The sequence below is a fragment of the Rattus norvegicus genome, chromosome 4 (assembly GCF_021556685.1).
Source record: "Rattus norvegicus strain SHRSP/BbbUtx chromosome 4, alternate assembly SHRSP_T2T, whole genome shotgun sequence".
NCBI classification, from domain to species: Eukaryota; Metazoa; Chordata; class Mammalia; order Rodentia; family Muridae; genus Rattus; species Rattus norvegicus.
In genome coordinates, this window is record NC_141537.1 from 151426194 (window position 1) to 151451600 (window position 25407).

Consider the following 25407-nt stretch of genomic DNA (forward strand, 5'->3'; position numbering starts at 1 on the left):
TGTTGATTTTCTCAAAGAACCAACTTTTGGTTCTGTTGATTCTTTCTATGGTCCTTTTTGTTTCTACTTGGTTGATTTCAGCTCTGAGTTTCATTATTTCCTGCCTTCTACTCCTCCTGGGTGTATTTGCTTCTTTTTGTTCTAGAGCTTTTAGGTGTGCTGTCAAGCTGCTGACATATGCTCTTTCCTGTTTCTTTCTGCAGGCACTCAGCGCTATGAGTTTTCCTCTTAGCACAGCTTTCATTGTGTCCCATAAGTTTGGGTATGTTGTACCTTCATTTTCATTAAATTCTAAAAAGTTTTTAATTTCTTTCTTCATTTCTTCCTTGACCAGGTTATCATTGAGTAGAGCATTGTTCAATTTCCACGTATATGTGGGCATTCTTCCCTTATTGTTATTGAAGACCAGTTTTAGGCCGTGGTGGTCTGATAGCACGCATGGGATTATTTCTATCTTTCTGTACCTGTTGAGGCCCATTCTTTGACCAATTATATGGTCAATTTTGGAGAAAGTACCATGAGGAGCTGAGAAGAAGGTATATCCTTTTGCTTTAGGATAGAATGTTCTATAAATATCCGTTAAGTCCATTTGGCTCATGACTTCTCTTAGTCTGTCTACATCTCTGTTTAATTTCTGTTTCCATGATCTGTCCATTGATGAGAGTGGGGTGTTGAAATCTCCCACTATTATTGTGTGAGGTGCAATGTGTGTTTTGAGCTTTAGTAAGGTTTCTTTTACATATGTAGGTGCCCTTGTATTTGGGGCATAGATATTTAGGATTGAGAGTTCATCTTGGTGGATTTTTCCTTTGATGAATATGAAGTGTCCTTCCTTATCTTTTTTGATGACTTTTAGTTGAAAATTGATTTTATTTGATATTAGAATGGCTACTCCAGCTTGCTTCTTCTGACCATTTGCTTGGAAAGTTGTTTTCCAGCCTTTCACTCTGAGGTAGTGTCTGTCTTTGTCTCTGAGGTGTGTTTCCTGTAGGCAGCAGAATGCAGGGTCCTCGTTGCGTATCCAGTTTGTTAATCTATTTCTTTTTATTGGGGAGTTGAGGCCATTGATGTTGAGAGATATTAAGGAATAGTGATTATTGCTTCCCGTTATATTCATATTTGGATGTGAGGTTATTTTTGTGTGCTTTCATTCTCTTTGTTTTGTTGCCAAGACGATTAGTTTCTTGCTTCTTCTAGGGTATAGCTTGCCTCCTTATGTTGGGCTTTACCATTTATTATCCTTTGTAGTGCTGGATTTGTAGAAAGATACTGTGTAAATTTGGTTTTGTCATGGAATATCTTGGTTTCTCCATCTATGTTAATTGAGAGTTTTGCAGGATACAGTAACCTGGGCTGGCATTTGTGTTCTCTTAGGGTCTGTATGACATCAGTCCAGGATCTTCTGGCCTTCATAGTTTCTGGCGAGAAGTCTGGTGTGATTCTGATAGGTCTGCCTTTATATGTTACTTGACCTTTTTCCCTTACTGCTTTTAATATTCTTTCTTTATTTTGTGCGTTTGGTGTTTTAACAATTATGTGACTGGAGGTGTTTCTTTTCTGGTCCAGTCTATTTGGAGTTCTGTAGGCTTCTTGTATGTCTATGGGTATCTCTTTTTTTTAGGTTAGGGAAGTTTTCTTCTATGATTTTGTTGAAGATATTTACTGGTCCTTTGAGCTGGGAGTCTTCACTCTCTTCTATACCTATTATCCTTAGGTTTGATCTTCTCATTGAGTCCTGGATTTCCTGTATGTTTTGGACCAGTAGCTTTTTCCGCTTTACATTATCTTTGACAGTTGAGTCAATGATTTCTATGGAATCTTCTGCTCCTGAGATTCTCTCTTCCATCTCTTGTATTCTGTTGGTGAAGCTTGTATCTACAGCTCCTTGTCTCTTCTTTTGGTTTTCTATATCCAGGGTTGTTTCCATGTGTTCTTTCTTGATTGCTTCTATTTCCATTTTTAATTCCTTCAACTGTTTGATTGTTTTTTCCTGGAATTCTTTCAGTTATTTTTGCGATTCCTCTCTGTAGGCTTCTACTTGTTCTCTAAGGGAGTTCTTCATGTCTTTCTTGAAGTCCTCCAGCATCATGATCAAATATGATTTTGAAACCAGATCTTGCTTTTCTGGTGTGTTTGGAAATTCCATGTTTGTTTTGATGGGAGAATTGGGCTCCGATGGTGCCATGTAGTCTTGGTTTCTGTTGCTTGGGTTCCTGCGCTTGCCTCTCGCCATCAGATTATGTCTAGTGTTGCTTTGTTCTGCTATTTCTGACAATGGCTAGACTGTCCAATAAGCTTGTGTGTCAGGAGTGCTGTAGACCTGTTTTCCTGTTTTCTTTCAGCCTGTTATGGGGACAGAGTGTTCTGCTTTTGGGCGTGTAGTTTTTCCTCTCTACAGGTCTTCAGCTGTTTCTGTGGGCCTGTGTCTTGAGTTCACCAGGCAGGTCACTTGCAGCAGAATAGTTCGTCTTACCTGTGGTCTCAAGGCTCAAGTTTGCTCGCGGGGTGCTGCCCACGAGCTCTCTGTGGCGGCAGCAACCAGGAAGATCTAGGCCGCTGTTTCCGGGAGTTTCAGTGCACCAGGGTTCCAGATGGCCTTTGGTGTTTTCCTCTGGCGTCCGAGATGTTAGTGCAGAGAGCAGTCTCTTCTGGTTTCCCAGGTGTGTCTGCCTCTCTGAGGGTTTAGCCCTCCCTCCTACGGGATTTGGGTGCAGAGAACTGTTTATCCGGTCTGTTTCCTTCAGGTTCCGGTGGTGTCTCAGGCAGGGGTCCTGCTGCTCCTGGGCCCTCCCCCACGGGAGCCCAGAGGCCTTATACAGTTTCCTCTTGGGCCAGGGATGTGGGCAGGGGTGGGCAGTTTTGGTGGTCTCTTCCGCTCTGCAGCCTCAAGAGTGCCCACCTGACCAGGCGGTTGGGTCTCTCTCTCACGGGGTCTGGGACATTTTGTCACATTTTTAAAGATCAATTATGTAGCCTAGGCTTGACCTTGAATTCACGATCTGTTGAAAGCCTCCCAGGGGCAGAAATTACTTGTGCACATTAACATATCGGCTGTAACAGTATCTTTTGTTTGCCAAGAACTTGTAAACTGATAAGTACGTGTTTCATGCGCTTAAGCATTTGGAGAGTTGGATGTGACTAGTTCTAGGGTAGCATTGGTCCCCTGGCTCATGCCTCACTTCTCCCCTAACCTACAACCTAGGAGAGGGAAGTCACTCACATTAGCACAGACAGGGGGATTTTACCAAATGCCACAAGGCCTCTTTGACTGAACATACGGTCACCTCTAAGCAATTCATTTCTTAGCAGCTTTCTATTCTAAGTACAGAAGTGTCTTCCCACTTCTGGTTTGTTTCCTTGTTTGGACAAATGCAAGATATCTTTTTGGTCTCGAGCTTTGTTTTAGATAGATGAAGAAAGGCTTCAAAAATCTCTTGGGTAGTGATGCTTGATTTAGGACTCTCTACCTTTTAAATAGTCTTCCCAACTCCACAACTACTCAGACATTTCTAGAACTTGGAAGCCTTTGTCACTTCCTACAGTAGGATGACCGGCTTCTACACCCCCAAATCACTTATCTGATTCTCTTTGTTCACCCGATGTAGGCATACACTACACTAATGGAAGTTTAGTCCTGCCTTGTAAGAAAGCAGCCTGCCATCAGGGCAGGAAGATCCTCTCAGGTTGTTGCTGCTGCTTCCCACAGAAAAAAAACTCATAAAAAAATTCATTACATTACATGTTCCTTTCCAGGTGACTTAGAGGAACGAACCCATTTTTGCTTTGCTGTATGGATCCAGATTTTTTTTTCCTGATAGTTTTCTCTCTAAACACCCAGTATGCAAAGTGATCAGCATACTTGAATATGCCGAGTAAGTTGATTAGCCCTACTTCCAGACAACAGAAAATTGTCAAGTATTTCAGGGATTTCCTTATAAATCTCTCATAAATTAAAAAAAAAACTTTAATGCCCGGTGTAATAAAGGATAAATAAAACTGTCAGTGGCCCAAACTGCTTCTGTAAGGTGTGACTTAGGGAAATCAGAATGGTTATGAAATAGTAAAGGTGGGAATGAAACTCAGTGATAACTTAGGGGAGAACCCTGGGTCCAACCAAGCACAAAGAACACCAATGTACAGGTTTAATCAGGGAAGAGTTTAATGTGGACAAATATTTACTTATACCTGAGTCAAATATTTACTCATACCTGATTACATGGACAGCAATATCCTCATAAAAATTATGAATGCCATATTTACATATCCATACCATATACAAACGGAATCTAGGTTAGGGAGTGAGAGCAAAACCAAAAAGCAAAAACAAAACCTCTGTTCGTCCATACAAACGTTTTACCGCTTAGTTTTCCCTGCTCCCACTTCCATTTGTTAGCGCACGGAAAGGTTTACCTTCCACTACACTGAGACAGAAGCCGGGCGGAGTCTAATAACAGCCTCACCCAGCGCCATCTACCAGAGGGCAGCCGCTGTTACCCCGCCTTCCGAGTGCCCCAGGTCGCCTCAGCAACGCTTTTGCCTGAGGCGCGACGGGCCATGTGACCAGCGTGTCACGTGACCGGTCAGTCGGCGTCCTCCCGCTGGGTGGTGTAGGCTGCGTACTGACCCAGCCGCCCTGCTGCGTCCGGCCTGTGTCATGCAGGAAGCGGGCCGCGCGTGGAGCTGCGCGCCCACCTGAGCTGCTTGCGCCGAGGTGCGGCGTGGCGGGGCCGCGCGCTCCCGGCCGCCAGGGGTGTGGCCGCTGGGAGGCCGCGACAGGTGGGTGCGCGGAGGTCTGGGCCCGGGAGAGGCCGCGTGCTGCGGGGCGGGGTCCGGTCACCCAATCCGCGGGCGGCCGAAGGTCTCGGGCGCTCTCAGGTGAAGTCTTGCGGCGGCTGGGCTGTGAGGGCGTGCACCCAGCAGCCTTCCCTGCCTCTGCCTCTGCCCCTGCTTCAGTCTCCAGGTCCGAGATGGAAGTGTGGATTCGCCTTCTCTGAGTGCCTGACGTGGCGTCTGGAGGGTGCTGTTCAAGTAGAAGCGCTGGAGGGAAAGCGTAGGTAGGCTGCTTTGCATTTTAATCGCCGCCCATTCGCTTGTCTTTTAAAATGTTTTTCTTGGAACCGACTGGGATTCTCTTTCATCTGAGTCAAGTTTTTAATAGAGAACTTATTAGGGAAGAATCATAATGGCTCTTGTTCTTGCTCTCACGTTCCTTTAACGCGGCGAAACCTCCTTTAAGAAAACACGCTTCTCTGAAAGCTCATTTGAAAGAAAGAGAAAAAGGAAGAAAGAAAGAAAGAAAGAAAGAGAGAAAGAAAGAAAGAAAGAAAGAAAGAAAGGAAGAAAGCCAGCCAGCCTGCCCTTTTCAGCCTTATTGTCTCTTCCAAGTAAGGACACACAATGGTTATACAGCTGTCAAGATTTATTATGGAGTGTTTTTTTTTTTGTTTTTCTTTTGTTGTTAATTCGATGTCTCAAGATACATATGATGTATGGCCCTTCCCATTATTCTTTATTTTGATCGATTATATGTCGTGCAATTAGAGGAATAAGTAACTTATCTCCTGGACAAAGCACCAGTATTTCCGATCAGTGCCAGGAGGAGCAAGGGCGCGTTTATATAGTAGATTTCACACCTACTTGCTTGGTTAGTTACTCAAAATGGGAGAGTAATAATTCGTTTAGAATACTCAAATCGCGTTATGTGAAAAGGAATGTATGAATTAACACTTGTCAGAGTTATGGAATGACGAGGACTTTTTAAAATAAATGTTGAAAATCTGAAGCAAGGGAATTTTGAATTTTGAGAGATTCAGTGTGTGAGACCCTATGTTCAACAAAATCAAACAAAACATCCTGTTTGATAGTGAATGAAGGAATGCAGAGTGTGAAATTGCCGAGGGAGTTAAAATAAAGCGCACTTTCCTAACTTCTTGTTTCTGGAGATTTGATTGATAAGAGGTGTACTGAACTTTGATGTTAGAAGGAAAACTGCCGGGCATGGTGGTGCACGCCTGTAATCTTGGCACTGGGAAGGTAGAGGCAGAAAACACATTTTCACAGTTTGTCCTCTTGAGGGGAGTGTGCCCCTTACGTGCAGTGTGACTTCTTTTCCAAGACAGCTCCTTCCTTTACCTTCTCTTTCAGTTGAGGCAAACTGGGCTTTTGTCTGTTTATTGTTGTTGGTTATTACGTTCTTCTCTGGGTGTGGAAATTGTGTTCTGTGTCTTGGCTACAACCAGGATTGTCAGATAAAATACAGGATTCACAACTAAATATGAACTTCAGATAAATACAAAATATGTGAACATACCTAAACCAAAAACAAACTTATCATTTATTTGAGAACGAGGTTTAACTGTTTACTTGCTTCTTGTTGCTAAGTGTGACTGTTTTAAGTCCAGCATATTTGTCTCATTTAAACTAGCACTAGGACAAAAATTAGCTCAAGGCCCAGAAAGGATGGAATAGGTGGATTCCCTTGTTAAGCTTCCTTGTTGGGGGCTGCAGAGTGGGTCTGTCGCAGGGGGATTGCATAGCACACAGGGGGCTTTTGTCCAGTCTCCAATACCAAAACAACCAACCAGTAGTGGAAAGTGAAGAGCCCTCTTTTTTTTTTTCCATCTTTATTAACTTGAGTATTTCTTATTTACATTTCAATTGTTATTCCCTTTTCCCGGTTTCCGGACCAACGTCCCCCTAACCCCTCCCCCTCCCCTTCTTTATGGGTGTTCCCCTCCCCATCCTCCCCCCCATTACCGCCCTCCCCACAACAATCACGTTCACTGGGGGTTCAGTCTTGGCAGGACTAAGGGCTTCCACTTCCACTGGTGCGTGAAGAGCCCTCTTTACTGTCAGGTGAACCATCTACTTGAAGGCATCTTCTGTCACAGGGGGTTCTGTCCCTCTCTTTCCTTTACCATGTTCTGTTTCTTCACTTTTCTTTCTGAGGAGTGAACATAGATAGGGTCTCACACAAATCAGGCAACTGCTCTGCCACTGGTCTGCATCCCACAGCCAGTTGTTTTTAATTTCATACATGAGTACTGTATGGACATCATCTCCCGCTCTCTCCATTTCTCCCTGTGTCCCCACAACTCCCTCTGAAACGCATGGCCTCTTAGCTTCTTACTCTTTATTATTGTTTTACACACATACACACACACACACACACACACACACACACACACACACTTACTTTTGAATACAACATGTTGTCCCGTTAGTGGTGTGTGTGTGTGTGTGTGTGTGTGTGTGTGTGTGTGTGTGTCAGGGAACTTATCCCTGGAGAAGATTGATTTGCTCTCCGCAGCCATTAATTCCCTGTAGCTCTTTTCCCAAGGATAGGGCCTTGTGAGATTTCCCTCATCCACATTGTCATGTCCAAAGGTGCTGTCATTGTTCAGGGCTTCCTTGGGAAACAATATTGGTGAGATTTTTGTGGCTGCAGCTTCCCCGTCATATACAGAAGACGCTTATCTTGTAGCCGACTTCCTGTCCTGGGTATCTGCCTCCTCCATCTTCGCCCTCTCCCTGTCTTGTTCCTGATGTTCCCTGAGTCACAGTGGCTGTGCTGTAGATATATCAGTTAGGGCTGTTCACCCAGCAGTCAGTTGTTCTCTGCATTTTGCTCACCTTGTGGCTTTCTGTAATGGTTCCTGTCCGTCAGAGAAAGAAGCTGCTTTGATAAGGAGTGAGACCTATGCTTACCTGTGTGTATGAGGGTAAGTGTTTACAATGCAGTTAGAAATTATACTGATTTACTAAAGTAGGTTCTTCTCTTGGATCGATGTAGACCTCACCAGTCACGGAGTTGGCTAGATTTTTGTCACTCCTCTTCTATTGAGCTGGCTTTAAGTCCAATTAGATGGCTGTTACTTCAGCATCTAAGTGCTGGTTTCTTAGTTACTTTGCTATTGCTGTTAAGAGACATAATGACCAAGGCAGCTGGGGGCTTGCTTACAGTTTCAGAGGGTGTTTATGACCATCATGGTGGGGAGACTGGCAGTAGCTGAGAGCTTACATCTGATCCACAAGCACGAGGCGTAGGTGGTGGAGGGTGGGGATGGAGGCGGTGGGGGATAGGCAGACTGGTGTGGATCTTTGAAACCTCAGAGTCCACTCCCAGTGACACAGTTCTTCCCTAATCCTTCCCAAAAGAGTTCCACAACTAGGGACCAAACATTCTAATCTATGAGCCTCTGGGGTCATTCTCATTGAAACCACCACACCTCTGTTGCACCTTTTGGAATATCTTGACTTTCTGATCATTGCTGTGGTTTGTAGGTGGTACAGGTGGTACAGCTGCATAGGACTTCTGGGTCATTTTTTTTTTTCCCGGAGCTGAGGACCGAACCCAGGGCCTCGCGCTTGCTTGGCAAGTGCTCTACCACTGAGCTAAATCCCCAACCCCGTCATTTTTGTTTCTTAATTCACTCAACAAACCTGTGTCTTTCTTTTTTTTTCGGAGCTGGGGACCGAACCCAGGGCCTTCCGCTTGCTAGGCAAGCGCTCTACCACTGAGCTAAATCCCCAACCCCAAACCTGTGTCTTTCAATTGGGAACTGTGGTTACTAATATAGAAAGTTACTATTTAAAGGTGTTTGTTGATGACCGTCATTTTGGGGAGGGTTGTTCATTTGCTTTATTTATGTCTTAGTCTTATTTTGTGTTTTAGTATTACAGCTTCATTTGTTTTCTTTGTATATTCTTTTGGGTGTGCTTATTCAGTCCTAAGTATTGCTTCTAGTATATTCTAGGGCTGCTTTTTTGGAAATGAGTCTATTATTTTATGTGTGTAAGTGTTTGCCGCATGTATGTGTACTGCATATGTGCCTGGTGCCTGCAGAGGCCAGAGAGTGCATTGGATCCCTTACAATTAGAGTTACAGGCTATGAGTCCTCATGTGTGTGCCCGAAATTGAACTGAGATCTTCTGGAAGAGCATCCAGTTCTTAACTGTTGGGCCATCTCCTCCACCTTGGAAGTAATTTCTTTCTTTCTTTCTTTCTTTCTTTCTTTCTTTCTTTCTTTCTTTCTTTCTTTCTTTCTTTCTTTTTTCCTATCCTTTTTTTTTTTCAGAGCTGGGGACCGAACCCAGGGCTTTGCGCTTGCTAGGCAAGCACTCTACCACTGAGCCAAATCCCCAACCCCGGAAGTAATTTCTTTAAGCCTATTTGTATAGTGGGAAGTTTTTCTTTGTCCTTCATCCACAACAGTTTCCCTGGGCACAGTAGTCTAGGTTGTCACCCATGGTCTAGTAGAACTTGAAGTGCATTGCTCTAGGCTCTGGTGGCTTTGGAAATTTTCCATTAGAATTCAACAGTTGCTCTGATGGGTTTTCCTTTACGTGTGATCTGTGCTTTCTCCCCTTCTCTCTCCCAGCACTCTCTTCTTGTAATGTCAATTAAATACTTTTTCTACAATCTACTGCGAGAAGTTTCTTTTTGGGTCATGTCTATTTGGTTTGAGTGTGTCTTTCCTCAATTTGGGGACGTTTGTTTTGTGGTCTTGTTGAAGATCTGCTCTGTGTAGTTGATCTGGAATTTTTGTCTTCATCTATGCCTGTAGACTTTTGAAGATGACTTTTCAAGGTGTCCAGCTGTTTTACGTGCTCTCTTCATCTGTTTTTTAAAAAACTTTTCATAGTGTTTGCTTGAGTAGTTCAAATCGTCTATATCTTCAAGCCTGGGCAGCCGACTTCTATTTGAACCCCTCTACTTCCTGGGCTTTCCCCTGAGTTCTGAGTCATGTCACTGAGTTTCACTTTAGCTCTGTTCTCTTCAGCATTTTTACTTCTTCACTGAATCCAGTTTTTAAATCCTGAATTGTCACTGTCATTTCATTCAGTCATATATTTGTTTTCTTGACTGTCAATCTGGCATATATTAGAGTCCTTGTTAAACTCGTGGAGCAGCCCCTCCCCATCCTTTTTAAATTCCTTTACATGTTTGATAAACTTTGTGATTATTCTTTTAAATTCTGTCCTGTAGTCCAGCTAGGTAATTCTCACTGGCTATCTCCATCCATCCATCTATCGATCCATCGATCCATCCATCCATCCATCCATCCATCCATCCATCTATCTATCTATCTCCATCCCATTTATGTATATATAGATATATGTGTGTAGATATATATGTATGTACACATATACACTCACATACATATGAGGGAGGACATAATGTCTTGGCCTTTCATATTGTTTGTGTTTATGACCAGAGCACCTGAGCATGTAGACTTTTTTTTTTTTTTTTTAAGCTTGTATGTCTGATGTGAGATTGTAGCCTGATGCAGAAGCTGGTTGAGTGGAGCTGTACCAGGGACAGCCAGTGCTTCTTATATTTTTGGTTGTGAGCCTAGCCTTTCACGGCTGAGCCATCTCTCCAGCCCCAGCCAGTGCTTCTTGATTGCTGAGTTGTGCTTCAGGCAATTGGACTGTTTCACTTTCCTATTAGCAGTGTCAGAAAGTTCCTGTTCGTCTGCCTGTATGCTCACGAGTGTTTGGTATGAGAAAAATCAATTATCCAATGAAGGTCCAGTATCGGTGTGTCTAAAGAACTCTTCTTACATCAGCCAGACAGCAGTAAGTACGTTATATGCCCTGATTCTACCACTTGATGCCAACCTGACAATGTAAAGAGAAAGCTCAACCAAAGAGCTCGCAGAGGGTTTAAGTGGGTGTTTCTTCAGACAAACAACTGACAGTAAACACAGGAGCAAGGATGCTGAAGGAAAACACGGAGATCACAGGGAAGAGCTAGGAGGTAATCAGAAGTCTGACTTAGGTCGCAATCGCAAAGCCAAGAGTTCAATCCCACCCCATCACACTTACTAGAATTACTAAATTTTTAAAAAGGTAGATATAAAAAGTGTTGGTGTGGCTGTGAGGAATTGGACTCTCCATGTCTAGTCAAGAGAGAATGTGCAACGGGGGCAGTTTCTCCAGTGCTTACATAGTGATTCACCATGACATTACAGTTGCACTTCCAGGTAATATGCCTGTGAAGAACACAAATATGACCACGCCAAACCTTACACATAAACCTGTGTAAGCTCAAATGGAGAAGCAACTCAAATTACTAGCTCAATGGCAACCTGGTCTCATAGTAAAACCTCATCTCGAAGAAGACATTGCGGTAAGATGGTGTGGAAACTTAAATACATAACTCACTCCTGTCTTGCTCTATTGGTAGGCATCTAGTATGCTTCAGTTTTTCCTTCATGTAGTGTTTCATGACCATTCTTGTATGTTGATATTTACACATTCATGGGATGATTATTACACTGTAGAGCCCAGGAAGTAGGACTGTAGAGGATTTGTATCGGGTAGTGGAGCTGTTTGCCTTTAGTGAGGTTCCGCTTCCATTAATGAAATGTGGGTGCTTGTGCATCATGTTTGAATTTTCATGCCGGAGGACTTGGCCATCATAAAATCTTCAGTTACCTTTCCTCTACTCTGAAGTTTCAGTATAATCCTATTTTTAGTGAAATCAATAATTAATATTTAATCAGTGATCCATTGTTGAATCACAGAGTCACTTAGGAGTCTGTGACTCTACTCCATTTTATTTAAAAAATTTTAGTTATCCAATTTTCTCTCAATTTAATTCTTCAAGTACACATTTCTATTTTTCCCTGATGTCAAAAGTTTGTCATTGTTTCATCATCTCTGTGCTTTTCTGGGGAAATCTTTCCCCATCCTAGACCAATGAAATAGGAACACAGTGATTTGTTTTTACCCAAAAGTTCGAAAAATATATGTTATATGGTATTAGAGCAACAATAGCAGCAACTGCATATTTTTGTAATGCAAAATCCAACAGGAGTTTGTATTATCTCCTTCGTTTGTAGCTATGCCAAGGTGGCAGAGAGTTAGGAGAAGGTTTCGGGTGAATGTGGAAACATTCCAAGCCAGACCTGAAAGTGGCTGACCTCACTCACCTACAGTGTGGTGACCAGGATTTAGCCACATGACATCTAACATGATTGGAAGAAGATGGGAAGGTGCAATCTTATTGATTGCTCAGGAATGGTCAACTGTAGTGAGTGGGAAGCAGTGACCCCAGCTTTTCCACTCCTCAGACGATTTCATTCTTCCTGGGACTCACAGCACACAATATTCTGTGTGAAGAAGGCCGCCCAGACGCCCTTCCAGTCATGGCTGTCAGTTCAAAGTACAGATCTCTAGAAAGATCTGTACTTTGTTCATGGCTGTCAGTTCAAAGTGCAGATCTCTGTCTTAGAAGAACCTCTAGGAAATGCTTGAGACTATGAAAAACTGTCTTTAACTAGGCCTCTCTCTGTGCCCCATGCTATAGCTGACTTATTTTAAGTAAATACTTTAAAGAATTACTAAGAGCCTTAAGTTTAACCCTGTTGTAACAGTTGTAGGGATGTTCTAGGACTTAGCCAGATAGAACATGGGCTTGGAAGGGTGACTAATGTCACTGGTCACTGCGATTTTACCACATCACCTCTGACCTGGGTCTGTCAGTGACATGGGGACTATACTCCTTCCATAGTGTCCTTGTGGAATTAACTGAGTTACCATAGGCCAGAATCTATGATACAGAGCACACACTTGCTATTGACACTTGACCTAGGAATTTATTGTTGTGAGGAGTAATTATAAAAATGCAATTTATCACAAAATGAGGTTTTAAAAAACTTACCAACTTTTTAAAAAAACATTACCACAAAACTGTAAGAAGCTGCAGTCCTGTTACATAGTATTTTACTGTTTGGTACAACTCTGAGGGCAGGACCCAGAATCTCCAGTTGACCTACAGCTTTCCCAAGTAGCTGGCTGTGCATTGGCAGGGCCTCGCTTTTCTTTCTGACTCATTGTGTATGTGCACCTGTGTATATACCTATGTGTGTACCTCTGTGTGTCTCTGTGTTGTGCCTATGTGTGTGTGTCTGTATGTGTACACCTCTGTGTGTGTGTGTGTGTGTGTGTGTGTGTGTGTGTGTGTGTACCAGGGTACTCTTGTGGAGGTAAGAGGATAGTTCTCATACTATGTCAGTCCTGAGGATCAAACTTGATGCTCTTGTCATCCATTCATAATTATATGACATAGAAGTCTAGGTATAACACTTTTCAGGACAAAAGCACATCTCACAGCCTAGAGAAGAGAAAAGGCTAGGATTGGAAGATCAGATGATGTGAGAGAAACTTCAGGGCTGATGTACTGGGAATCATTAAACTTTGTTCATATATTCAGATCGAGGGCGTCTCTATTGATTCTTCACCATGGACACATTTCTGTGTTTTTGTGTTTTAGCTGTGCTGGAGATTGGACTCCTGGCCTCAAGCTTGTGAAACAAGCACTTACTCTACCAACTATTATAGTCCCAGCTTCATGTTTTATTGCTTTTTTTCTTTTTTAAAGACAGGATGGAGTTTTGTAGCCTCTTCTGTTCTTGAACTCCTGCCTCAGTGTCCCACTGCTAGGACTGATGTATATCCTACCTTGCTGACTTTAAGAGGCAAGTTTCTAATGGTTCTCCCTGTGTGGTGTTGAAATGAGCCACTTTAAGCTTCAAGTACTCCCCAACACTGGGGACAAAAGTTAAGTTAGACATGGAAATGATGTTTGGGAGGTAGATCAGAGTTATTCACGTCTTAACCAGTCTGAGTACTAAAGGCCTTCCCCGCCATCTGACCTTCATCAGAGGAAATTATGACTCAATAAAAACAAAATAAGGAGGACCTGCTTTGTGAGTCAGTGGTCATGAGGTTAGTTAACTAACTATGACAGTGTCACTGTGTTCTTGACTGCTTTCTTGCTTCTATCTGGATTGGGTGGAAGTTCAGGCTGAGTGTTATGTTACCAGCTTTTACAGTTCCACTCCTGTAGATCTTCTGTCCCTTTTAATGATTCTTCTGGGAACAGCATTGTTACTTTCTTCTTGGCTGGCCTTCATTACTTGTCACCTTTCTCCTGACTGACCAAAGCTGGGCTTTTCCTTCTGTCCTGATGAGATACTCAGCTCAACTTGTCATCATTTTGTGGGTCTTTGCCAGCTCTGCCAGAGGTCGGCCTGGGCAGTTTTGATAGTTGTTATCTGCTCACTCTTGCTGCTCGGAAGCAGCATTTGAAGAAACACAAGATAATGACAAGAGAAGGCGTACATACCACTCTCGTGTTTCCCATGCCTGAGGAGAATTTTGGTATCCAGAGGGACAGTTCTCCCACTCTGTTGTAGCATCCGATTTAGAGGTGTGTGTGTGTGTGTGTGTGTGTGTGTGTGTGTGTGTGTGTGTGTGTGTGTGTGTTAGAGGTCCTAAACTACACAGCTGTCCTAACCCTGCACTGTCTTTTCCCTGATGAACTGGAATTGGATATTGCTATGATAGTAACTTTTCTTTGTGTGGGGAGCTTCCTTGTGCACTGGAGGACGTCAGTAGCATCCCTGGCCCCTTATTAAATGCCAGTAGCACTTACGAAGCAGTGGCGAGCAGAGATGCACCGCCCCCATGACTGCTATTGAAGACCACTGAGGTACCGATGCCCACTCCCATCCTCCGCCTCTGCTAGATTAAGTCACCCTACTCCTTGTCTGGGCGTCAGTGTTCCCAGCCTCGCTCCTCTCCTCTGACCACTGTGCTCTGCTAGTGAGGCGGAAGTGTACAGTGGAAGTGAGACTCAGAGGCAGGGCAGAGCTGGCACAGATGGGTGTGTTTTGGGTGGTGGCTAGTGATTAGAAGGTTAAATGTCTTTTGATATGAAAGTGAGCAGATGACACTTCACAGAACATAATTAGGTATGTGCTGTCTGTACTGTTCAGAGCCTGCCTTGGGGATTTGGGTTAGGAAAGAAAACTTCAGGGATTGTTTTTCTTAATGTTTTTATTTGAAAGAAGCAGGGGAAAAATGAAACTTCTATTTGATTAACTGCCATGTGTAAGGTGTCTTTAGTGTAATAGCTGGAGTCTATTCCTTTGGCATGTAAGAAGTGATGTGGATGCACGGGTCAATATGAAGCAGCCGATTTTTACTGAATATAGCTGACAGAGATGTAGGCCTTGAGGTGCTGAGAAAGCAAAATGGGAAGATGGGGAGGGCCCCCTCCTCGCAGGGGAGAATGTGAACTTTGAACTGGGTAGAAGGGGTAGGCAAATTAGATCTCATAGCAGAAGGCTAGACCATACTTTAACCCTCATTAATATTTTCATTGCTTGCTCACTTTTAGTTCTTAAAATCTAAACTTTAGTGAATTCCTTTTTCTTAAGATCATCCAGAATACCCATTTTGTAGACTTTAATTTCTTGACACATTTTTACAACTTTTTCTCATCTTAACATCTTTTAGTGATAGGATGTTGATGTTGTGGTTATATCCTAATTTCCACATTATGAACTTGTGTATCATTCTATAATTTTACTACTATAACTACCCTTTGGTGAGTGTCTTTCATTTAGGAGTGTTTCTGTAGGTATGTGTATGGGTTTATGTGTGGAGCAGGTATTGCTGCACTCATGGAGGATGGAGGATGGGATGTCAGGGGCCTGACCAGCTGTTGGCATGCTCCTACCACATGTGCTCTCACGCACTGGCCGCTCTCTAGCCCCTAATGCATGGGTTTGAGCCTGGCTTTCAATCCACAGTAGAGATTATTTCTTTAAGAGGGCACAAAGTTAAATAATGAAGGTATTTTTAAGGCTCTCGATTTATATTACTGAACCACCTTTCTGAAACTGGCTAATTAGTTGTTCCTGCTTCTAACTCCTGTAGGGTGGTCATTTTATGAAGTCTTTGCCAATTTTTTAAAAAGAAAATTACTGATTATGGGAAAAGATCTCATCATCCTGTACTTCCTGGTAAAGCTAACTTGCTTTTCTTTTTTCTCTGTAAAGTTCATTAGTTTGTTTTATGAATTGGCTACAAATTGTGTGTTTCCCATTAATCTGTTGGGCATTAGTATTTTAAAGCTTTGACTTACACAGTACTTCTCCTTTCTCCTTTCTTTTCTACTTCAGTCTGCCTCTTCCTTTGTCATGGTGGGCATCAAACCCAGGGCTTTCTGGCGTGCTCTAAGTTCCACTTCTAAAAGCTCTTATGTATTAAAGGTCTTTTTTCCTGGGTATTTGTTTGAAACATTTTTTTCCTACTTTTTCAGTTTTTCCCATTGCTGTATGATTTTTTTCTTTTAACAGAAAAGTGTAAGTGTGTACGGATCTGCCGTCCACTCTTTGTTAGAGGCCATTTGCTGTATTTTACCCAGGAGCCAGGCCTTTCTCTTCTCTTATGAATTCTAAAGTTGTTTTCCTGTGCAGTGGTGACCAAGCTCAGTGTAGAAAGCCCACGGTTATCCTTTGGGTGAAGCAAGTCTATGGCTGTCTTTCTGGTGTTTTTTGTTCTTCTGTTCTCTCTGCTTGTATCTAATCCAGAATCATCCTGGATTCAGCTGTCATTTCAGACTCTTGACAAGGGTTAGTTCCTTGATCTCTCTTTGTTCTTGACATCAGTGTCTTTGAAGGGTACAGGACAGTTATTTTCTAGAATATTCCTACTTGTATTTCTCTGTAGTTGCCTCATGGTTATATTCAGTTTTAAATTTTAGACAACTATAAAAAACCAAAAATATTTCTGTTCTTTACAGTATAATATAATAGTAGCCATATAATGTTAGTTTATCATATATTAGTGATAACACTGTGAACTTGTGGTGAAATTGGTGCTTTTCTCTTTGAAGTTAAACTCTTCTTTACTTCATCAGACTTTTGCTTATTAGGCCTAGGTTTGAATTGTGTGGTTTTTTTTTTTATCCAGAATTCTTTCTGTATTAATTGTCTCCTATTAAGAGGAAGAATTTTCCCTCCTGCCATGTCCTGCTCGTTTATTCATTCAGTTATTTATTTGAATGATATATATGGATATTCTTACCTAGTAATATATAATCACTATAGTGTACTTATGTACATATTTTTGCACACATCTATATTTTTGTCTTTTGAATCTTCATTTGTTAATGTTTCTATAATAAATGTAAGATTCGGTAGTTTATATAATAAAAATATTCAGGAATATTAATTTTTCAAATGGGTGTGATGCTGCATACCTTTGATCTCAACTGTTAAGGCAGTTGGAGCTTTATGAGTTCGAGGCCAGCCTGGTCTACATAGCAAGTTCCTGACCAGACAAGATTATATAGAGAACCAATGAACCCTGTATTAGTTTTGACTAATGCATTCTTGTTCCCTGTTTTTTCTCTCCAGTCTCTCTAGCTGTCTACCTTTTAATTGAAACATTTATGTAGTCTCTTTATATTTAATGGTTATACAGGTGAGCCAAATTTTTGGCATCTGAAACAAAAAGCAAGATTGGTTAGTAACCCCGAGTCAGTGCTTTTGAGACCTCTGTTCTGAGATGAAGCTGAGTAAAGCCACGGTCACCTCACTTCTTACTCTGCAAACAGCAGTCTTTCCTGCTCTACTTGCACTCCTCAGTTAGCACTCCCTCTTCTTTCTCGAGACACAGTCTCACAATATAGCCTTCGTGGCCTTGTACAGGTCTGTGATCCTTCTACTTCAGCTTCCTGAGTGCCGGGCTGAAGGTGTGTGCCATCATACCTGGCCTGCAGTGTGCACCTTTGATGGCGACTTGCTCAAAATGACTCCCAACTTTAGTGTAGGGATTTGTTATAGTGTTCCTGTGTGCAGGAAGATGTGATGTCCCTGTGGAAAAATATTTGTATATATAGAGAAAGACAGATTCTAGGAGGCAAAGAAAAAAATAGTAAATTATATTCCTTTATTCATAGACGTTATGTCTGTTTTCTATCTTCTTGATATACTTTATAATATTTCTTTTTATTATGTTATTTCTCTCTATAAAGACTATATAAATTATATATTATATATTATATAGTATGTATAGTAAAATATTATACATAATTTATTTATTTATTTGTTCATTTATTTTACATCCGCAGCCTCTCACTCCCCTCTCTCCCCATCTATTTCTCTTCCATTTTTTTTTTTCAAAAAAGGGCAGGCCTCCCATGGATATCAACCAGCCATGGCATATCAAGTTGTAGTAAGACTAGACACCTCCTCTCCTATTAATGTTAGATGAGGCAATCCAGTAGGAAGAGAGGGTCCCAAAGGCAGGCAACCAGTCAGAGACAGCCCTTGCTCCCACTCTCAGGAGCCCCACAAGAAGACCAGTCTACACAACTATTACATATATGCAGAAGCCTAGGTCAGCTCCACGCAGGCTCCCTGGTTGGCAGCTCCGTCTCTGTGAGCCCCTATGAGCCCAGGTTAGTTGATTCCGTAGGTTTTCTTGTGGTGTCCTTGACTCCTCTGGCTTCTACAATCCTTCCTCTCCTCTTCCCCACAATTCCCTCAGCTCCGCCTGATGTTTGGCTGTGGGTCTCTGCAACTGTTTCCATCAGTTGCTAGGTGAAGCCTCTCTAATAATTGGACTAGGCACCAGTTTGTGATATATTGAAATAATTTCATCACCCTCCCCCACCCCTTTGCCATCTGTGTTTGGTTCTCTCCTAGGTCTCTGGGCTATCTGACCTCTGGTTTCTGCACTGGCTGTGCAGGCAGTGACAGGGGTGGGCTCCCTCTCATGTGTGGGTGTCAAACTGGACCAGTCATTGGTTGGCCACTCTCACAATTTCTATGCCACCTTCACCCCAGCACATGTTGTAGGCAGGACAAATTATAGGTCGAAGGTTTTGTGGCTGGGTTGGTGTCCCAATTCCTCCACTGGAAGACTTGCCTGGTTACAGAAGATGGCCAGTTCAGGTTACATATCCCCCATTGCTAGGAGTCTTAGCTGGAGTCACCCTCATAGATTCCTGGGAGTTTCCATTGCATTAGGTTTCTAGCTTGTCCCAGAGATGCTCCCCCACCCCCACCCTATTCCATTTGTTTCTCCTAGTACTCTCTCCCTCCATCCTCTGCCACCTGAGTCCCTGTTTCCATCCTCATCCTGCATCAGGACCCTTCCCCCATCCATTGTGATTTTTGTTTTATTTCCCCTTCACAGTGAGATTCATGCATTGCCTTTTGAGCCCTCCTTGTTACTTAGCTTCTCTGGGTCTGTGGATTATAGTATGATTTTCCTGTACTTTATGACTAATATCCACTTATAAGAGAGTACATACCATGTTTGTCTGTTTGGGTCTGGGGTACCTCACTCAGGATAATTTTCTTCTAGTTCCATCCATTTGCCTGCAAATTTCATATCATTGTTTTTAATTGTGTAAATGTAACACAGTTTCTTTATCCGTTCTTCTGTTCTGGCTATTCTAATTAAAGCTGCTGTGAACATAGTTGAGCAAGTGTCCTTGTGGGATGAGTGTACCCTAGACTAGTCCCAGTTTTCTGAGGATTTCCACATACTGCTGTTTTCAGTATTTTCACTCTCTTTGTCTTCCTTTTGGTCTTCCTCTCTTCTCAGTGCCATCATCATTGTCGTTGTCGTCGTCGTCGTCGTTGTTGTTGTTGGTGTGTGTGTACACACGCAAGCTTTGCTGGGACAGTAATATCAGTATTTCCTCTTCATTCTTGAATAGTAATTTTGCTGGCTATGATAAGCTGATTAACAACTCATTTTGTCAGTATGCTGAGGAGAGCATCGTGCTGTCACCTGGGTTTTCTTATTGCTAATGAGATCCAGTTGTAGAGATCACCTGTCTTTCTGGCTATTTTTTTTTCTTTTTTTCGGAGCTGGGGACCGAACCCAGGGCCTTCTGCTTGCTAGGCAAGCACTCTACCACTGAGCTAAATCCCCAACCCCCTTTCTGGCTAAATACTTTCTTTGTATTTATTTTGAAATTTATTATAGCAAGTCCATGTGTAAAGTTTCTTCTATTTATACTACTTTGTGTGTATTGTAATTCTTTAATCTAGATTGAAATTTTTCTTCTATTTTTATTTTTAAATAATTTTATTTTTAATATTAAAAAACTTGTTTTATTGTGTGTGTACAGGTGTTTTGCCAACATGAATGTCTGTGCACCAGTTGCATGCTTGGCGCTCAGGGAGGTCAGAAGAAGGGATTGGATCCCTTGGGGCTGGATTTACAGATGCTTGTAAGCTGCCTTATGGGTGCTGGGAATTGAACCTGGTTTTCTGGGAAAGCAATCAGTGCTTTTTACTGCTAAGTCATATTTTTAGCCCTTTATCTATGTTTGAAAATGCCCAACTTTTATTTCCTCATATGTAACTCACGTTCTCTGTTTCTCTGGGATGCGAATAGTCTTCAGGGAGCTCATGCCTTTTTATTGTCTGCTGTCTGTCTTTAATATTTTTCATTTCTTAATGATGGAAAAATTCTTTAATGGTCTTTTAGCTATGTTTAATCTGTTTCATTCATTTGGCTTTGTTTTAATCATTTTTATTGATTTCTAGAAGTAGTGTTTTCTTGTTTAAAATTACACATACTTGTTTACTGTGTGTGCGTGTTTGTGTGTGTGTGTGTGTGTGTGCGCGTGCGTGTGTGCCATATCACATGTTGAGTCAGAGGACAGAAGTCTGTGGACTCAGTTCTCTCCTTCCCTCTTTGTGGGTTGGGTTGGGAGACTGGAACTCAAATCATTGGACGTGGCAGTAAGTACCTTGCATGGAGCCGCCAGACTGGCCCTTATTCCTTTTCAAGCTGTCCAGTTTTGGTGGGTTTTTTTGTTGTTGTTGTTGTTTTCTCATTTAGTTCTTTTATTTAAATATTTAATATTCTTTGAGAGTTGAATATTCTGAGGAAATGACAAGAATGGTGTCTGTGGTTTGTGTTGTCTAATGATTCTACCTTATGGAGATCTCTGTGTGAATATGGTATTTTTTGTTTTGTTTTGTTTTTTTAAATTTTTATTTATGTATTTTTACACTCCAGATTTAATTCTCCTCCCAGTCTCCCCCTCCCCCGCTCCCCTACAGTTCCACATCCCATACTGCCTCCCTCTCCCTCCCCTCCACCTCTCCTGTGTGTCTCCAAAAGGAGTCCCCACCCCACCCACCCCACACCTCATACCTCACCAGACCTCTAAACTTCCTGGGGCCTCCAGTCTCTTGAGGGTTAGGTGCATCATCTTTGACTAAACCCAGACCCTAGAGTCCTCTGCTGTATATGTGTTGGGGGCCTCATCTCAGCTGGTGTCTGCTGCCTGGTTGGTTTGAGAGATCTCAGGGGTCTAGGTTAATTGAGACTGCTGGTCCTTCTACAGAATTGCCCTCCTCCTCAGCTTCCTCTAGCTTTTTCCTAATTCAACCAGAGTGGTCAGCACCAGTGTTCCTTGGTTGGGTGCACATATCTGCATCTGACTATTTCAGCTGCTTGTTGGGTCTTTCGGAGGGCAGTCATGATAGGCCCCTTTTTGTGAATGCCCCTTAGCCTCAGTAATGGTGTCAGGTCTTGGGGCCTCCCCTTGAGCTGGATCCCACTTTGGGCCTGTTGTTGGACCTTCTTTTCCTCAGGCTCTTCTCCATTTCTATCCCTGCATTTCTTTCAGACAGGAAGAATTATGGGTCAGAGCTGTGGGATAGCAACCCCATCCCTTACTTGATGCTCAGTCTTTCTGCTGGAGGTGGGCTCTACAAGTTCCTCTCCCCATTGTAGGGCATTTCATCTAGAGTCCCCCACTTTGAGTCCTGAGAGTCTCTCATTTCCCAGGTCTCTACTACATTCTAAAGGGTCCTCCCAACCTCCTTCCTCCTGAGGTCACCTGTTTCCATTCTTTCTGCTGGCCCTCAGTCCTTTTTCCCCCACTACCAGATCATGTTCCCCTCTCCCCCATTGTGGTTGCTTTTTTCTCCTTCCCAAGTGGAACTGAGGTGTCCTTAGCTTATTGACTTTCCCTTCCCTGTCCCTCCCTCTCTCCCCCATTGTGGTTGCTTTTTTCTCCTTCTCAAGTGGAACTGAGGTGTCCTTAGCTTATTGATCTTTTTGAGTTCTGTGGACTGTATCCTGGGTATTCTGTACTTTTTTTTTTTTTGGCTAATATCCACTTATTAGTGGGAACATACTGTGCTTATCCTTTTGGGTCTGAGCTATCTCATAATATTTTCACTCATAATATTTTCTAGTTCCATCCATTTACCTGCAAAATTCAAGATGTCCTTGTTCTTAATAGCTGAGTAGTATTCCATTGTGTAAATTAACAACATTTTCTGTATCCATTCTTCTGTCATGGGACATCTGGGTTGTTTCCAGCTTCTGGCTAACACAAATAAGGCTGCTATGAACGAAGTGGAACATGTGCCCCTGAGGCATGATGGGACATCTTTTGGGTATATTCCCAAGAGTAGTATTGCTGGGTTTTTAGGTAGGTCTATCTCCAATTTTCTGAGGAACCTCTAAATTGATGTATAGTGATCTAAATGACTTCAAATAGAGACTATTTGAATTCTGCCAGAAAGTCAAGAGCACTTTTGTTCTGGGTAAAATTAACCACTTAGCAGAGTTCTAGTCCTTAGTTTGTCCTGTTCTCTTCCATGGCTTCCTGAGAAGAAGGGTTTTTGTGGAAGATGGGGAGATAAGACAGTAGATGGGAAGTAATTGAAAAACAAAACTATCCAACTGGGCTTTTTGTTTGAAATCAGAAGGAAGAAAATACTTTTGGAACCAACAGTGGGCATTTCATCTTGAAATTCAGCCTTGGAAGAGGACAGGCAGCCCCAGAGTTCATCACTCTGCTGTCAGGTTAGGGCTGCAGACTCAGGAGCATAAAGAGAAGAGGGCTGTGATGCCGCAGAGCTGCTCAGGATGTGCTGGCTCCCTGTGACAACAGAGCTTTTGTTTGAGCAGCAGCGATGAGTTCAGCTACATGATGAAGGTTTTACAGGTTCTCATTTGTTGTTTACAGAAGAACAAAATGAATTCCCTATCCAGATCTTTCCCTCCACCTATGAATGGCACGAGATGCTTATGATGAGTTGCAGCCCTGTGGTGAAGGCATTTAGGAGGTGCTGATTGGTTGGATTTACATAGTATTGGAACATACCATTGTGCCAGGTAGACTCAAATTCACTCTAGATGGGGATGGCATTCTTTAGAATGAAGTTATTGTTTTTGTTTGAAATAGATTTCTCTGTATAGTACAGGCTGATCAAGAACTTGGAATCTTCTGGGAAATTTATGGTCTTAATCCACTTGTCAACAAGAATTGTGTTTCTTATCTCCCTGTACAAAGCTTAAGTCCAAGTGGATCAAGGACCTCCGCATCAAACCAGATACACTCAAACTAATAGAACAAAAAGTGGGGAAGAGTCTCGAAGAGTCACATGGGCACTGGGGAAAATTTCCTGAACAAAACACCAGTGGCTTATGTTCTAAGATCAAGAATCGCCAAATGAGACCCATAAAACTGCAAAGCTTCTGTAAGTAAAGGACGCTGTCATTAGGACAAAATGGCAACCAACAGGTTGGGAAAAGATCTTTATCAATCCTATATCTGATAGCGGGCTAATATCCAAAATATACAAAGAACTCAAGAAGTTAGACTCCAGAGAGCCAAATAACCCTATTAAAAATGGGGTACAGAGCTATACAAAACATTCCCAGCTGAGGATTATCAGATGGCCAAAAAGCACCTAAAGAAATGTTCAACATCTTTAGTCATAAGGGAAATGCAAATCAAAACATCCCTGAGATTTCACCTCACACCAGTGAGAATGGCTAAGATCAAAAACTCAGGTGACAGCAGATGCTGGCGAGGATGTGGAGAAAGAGGAACACTCCTCCATTGTTGGTGGGATTGCAGACTGGTACAACCATTCTGGAAATCAGTCTGGAGGTTCCTCAGAAAATTGGACATTGAACTGCCTGAGGATCCAGCTATACCTCTCTTGGGCATATACCCAAAAGATGCCCCAACATATAAAAAAGACACGTGCTCCACTATGTTCATCGCAGCCTTATTTATAATAGCCAGAAGCTGGAAAGAACCCAGATGCCCTTCAACAGAGGAATGGATACAGAAAATGTGGTACATCTACACAATGGAATATTACTCAGCTATCAAAAACAACGGCTTTATGAAATTCGTAGGCAAATGGTTGGAACTGGAAAATATCATCCTGAGTGAGGTAACCCAATCACAGAAAAACACACGTGGTATGCACTCATTGATAAGTGGCTATTAGCCCAAATGCTTGAATTACCCTAGATGCCTAGAACAAATGAAACTCAAGACGGATGATCAAAATGTGAATGCTTCACTCCTTCTTTAAAAGGGGAACAAGAATACCCTTGGCAGGGAATAGAGAGAGAGGCAAAGATTAAAACAGACACAGAAGGAACACCCATTCAGAGCCTGCCCCACATGTGGCCCATACATATACAGCCATCCAATTAGACAAGATGGATGAAGCAAAGAAGTGCAGGCTGACAGGAGCCGGATGTAGATCGCTCCTGAGAGACACAGCCAGGATACAGCAAATACAGAGGCGAATGCCAGCAGCAAACCACTGAACTGAGAACAAGACCCCCGTTGAAGGAATCAGAGAAAGAACTGGAAGAGCTTGAAGGGGCTCGAGACCCCTTATGAACAACAATGCCAAGAAACCAGAGCTTCCAGGGACTAAGCCACTACCTAAAGACTATACATGGACTGACCCTGGACTCTGACCTCATAGGGAGCAATGAATATTCTAGTAAGATCACCAGTGGAAGGGGAAGCCCTTGGTCCTGCTAAGACTGAACCCCCAGTGAACTAGACTGTTGGGGGGAGGGCGGCAATGGGGGGGAGGATGGGGAGGGGAACACCCATAAAGAAGGGGAGGGGGAGGGGTTAGGGGGATGTTTGCCCGGAAACCAGGAAAGGGAATAACACTCGAAATGTAAATAAGAAATACTCAAGTTAATAAAAAAAAAAAAAAAAACCAAAATCAGGTGACAGCAAATGCTGGCGAGGATGTGGAGAAAGAGGAACACTCCTCCATTGATGATGGGATTGCAAACTGGTACAACTGCAAACTGGAAATCAGTCTGGAGATTCCTCAGAAAATTGAACATTCCACTACCTGAGGGCCTAGCTATACCTCTCTTGGTCATATACCCAAAAGATGCTCCAACATACAACAAAGACACATGCTCTACTATGTTCATAGCAGCCTTATTTATAATAGCCAGAAGCTAGAAAGAACCCAGATGCCCTTCAACAGAGGAATGGATACAGAAAATGTGGTACATCTACACAATGGAATACTACCCAGCTATCAATAACAATGACTTTATGAAATTCGTAGGCAAATGGTTGGAACTGGAAAGTATCATCCTGAGTGAGGTAACCCAATCACAGTAAAACACACATGGTATGCACTCACTGATAAGTGGATATTAGCCCAAAAGCTCGAATTACCCAAGATAGAATCCACGGACCACATGAAGCTCAAGAAGGATGACCAAAATGCGGATGCTTCAGTCTTTCTTAAAAGGGGGAACAAAAACATT

The 25407-nt window shown here is 42.5% G+C and overlaps 1 protein-coding gene across 15 annotated transcripts in view; it reads left to right on the forward strand.

The window, feature by feature from the left end:
* Nucleotides 1-4582: 4582 nt before the first annotated feature.
* Nucleotides 4583-25407, forward strand: part of Marchf8 (membrane associated ring-CH-type finger 8) — a 117528-nt gene continuing 96703 nt past the window's right edge. For 4 of the 15 annotated variants that reach the window (NM_001401674.1, NM_001107882.2, XM_087657623.1 and 1 more), the window contains 2 exon segments: nt 4583-4776; nt 4954-5054. The gene's annotated coding sequence lies outside the window, so the exon portion shown is untranslated. 15 annotated transcript variants of the gene reach the window in all.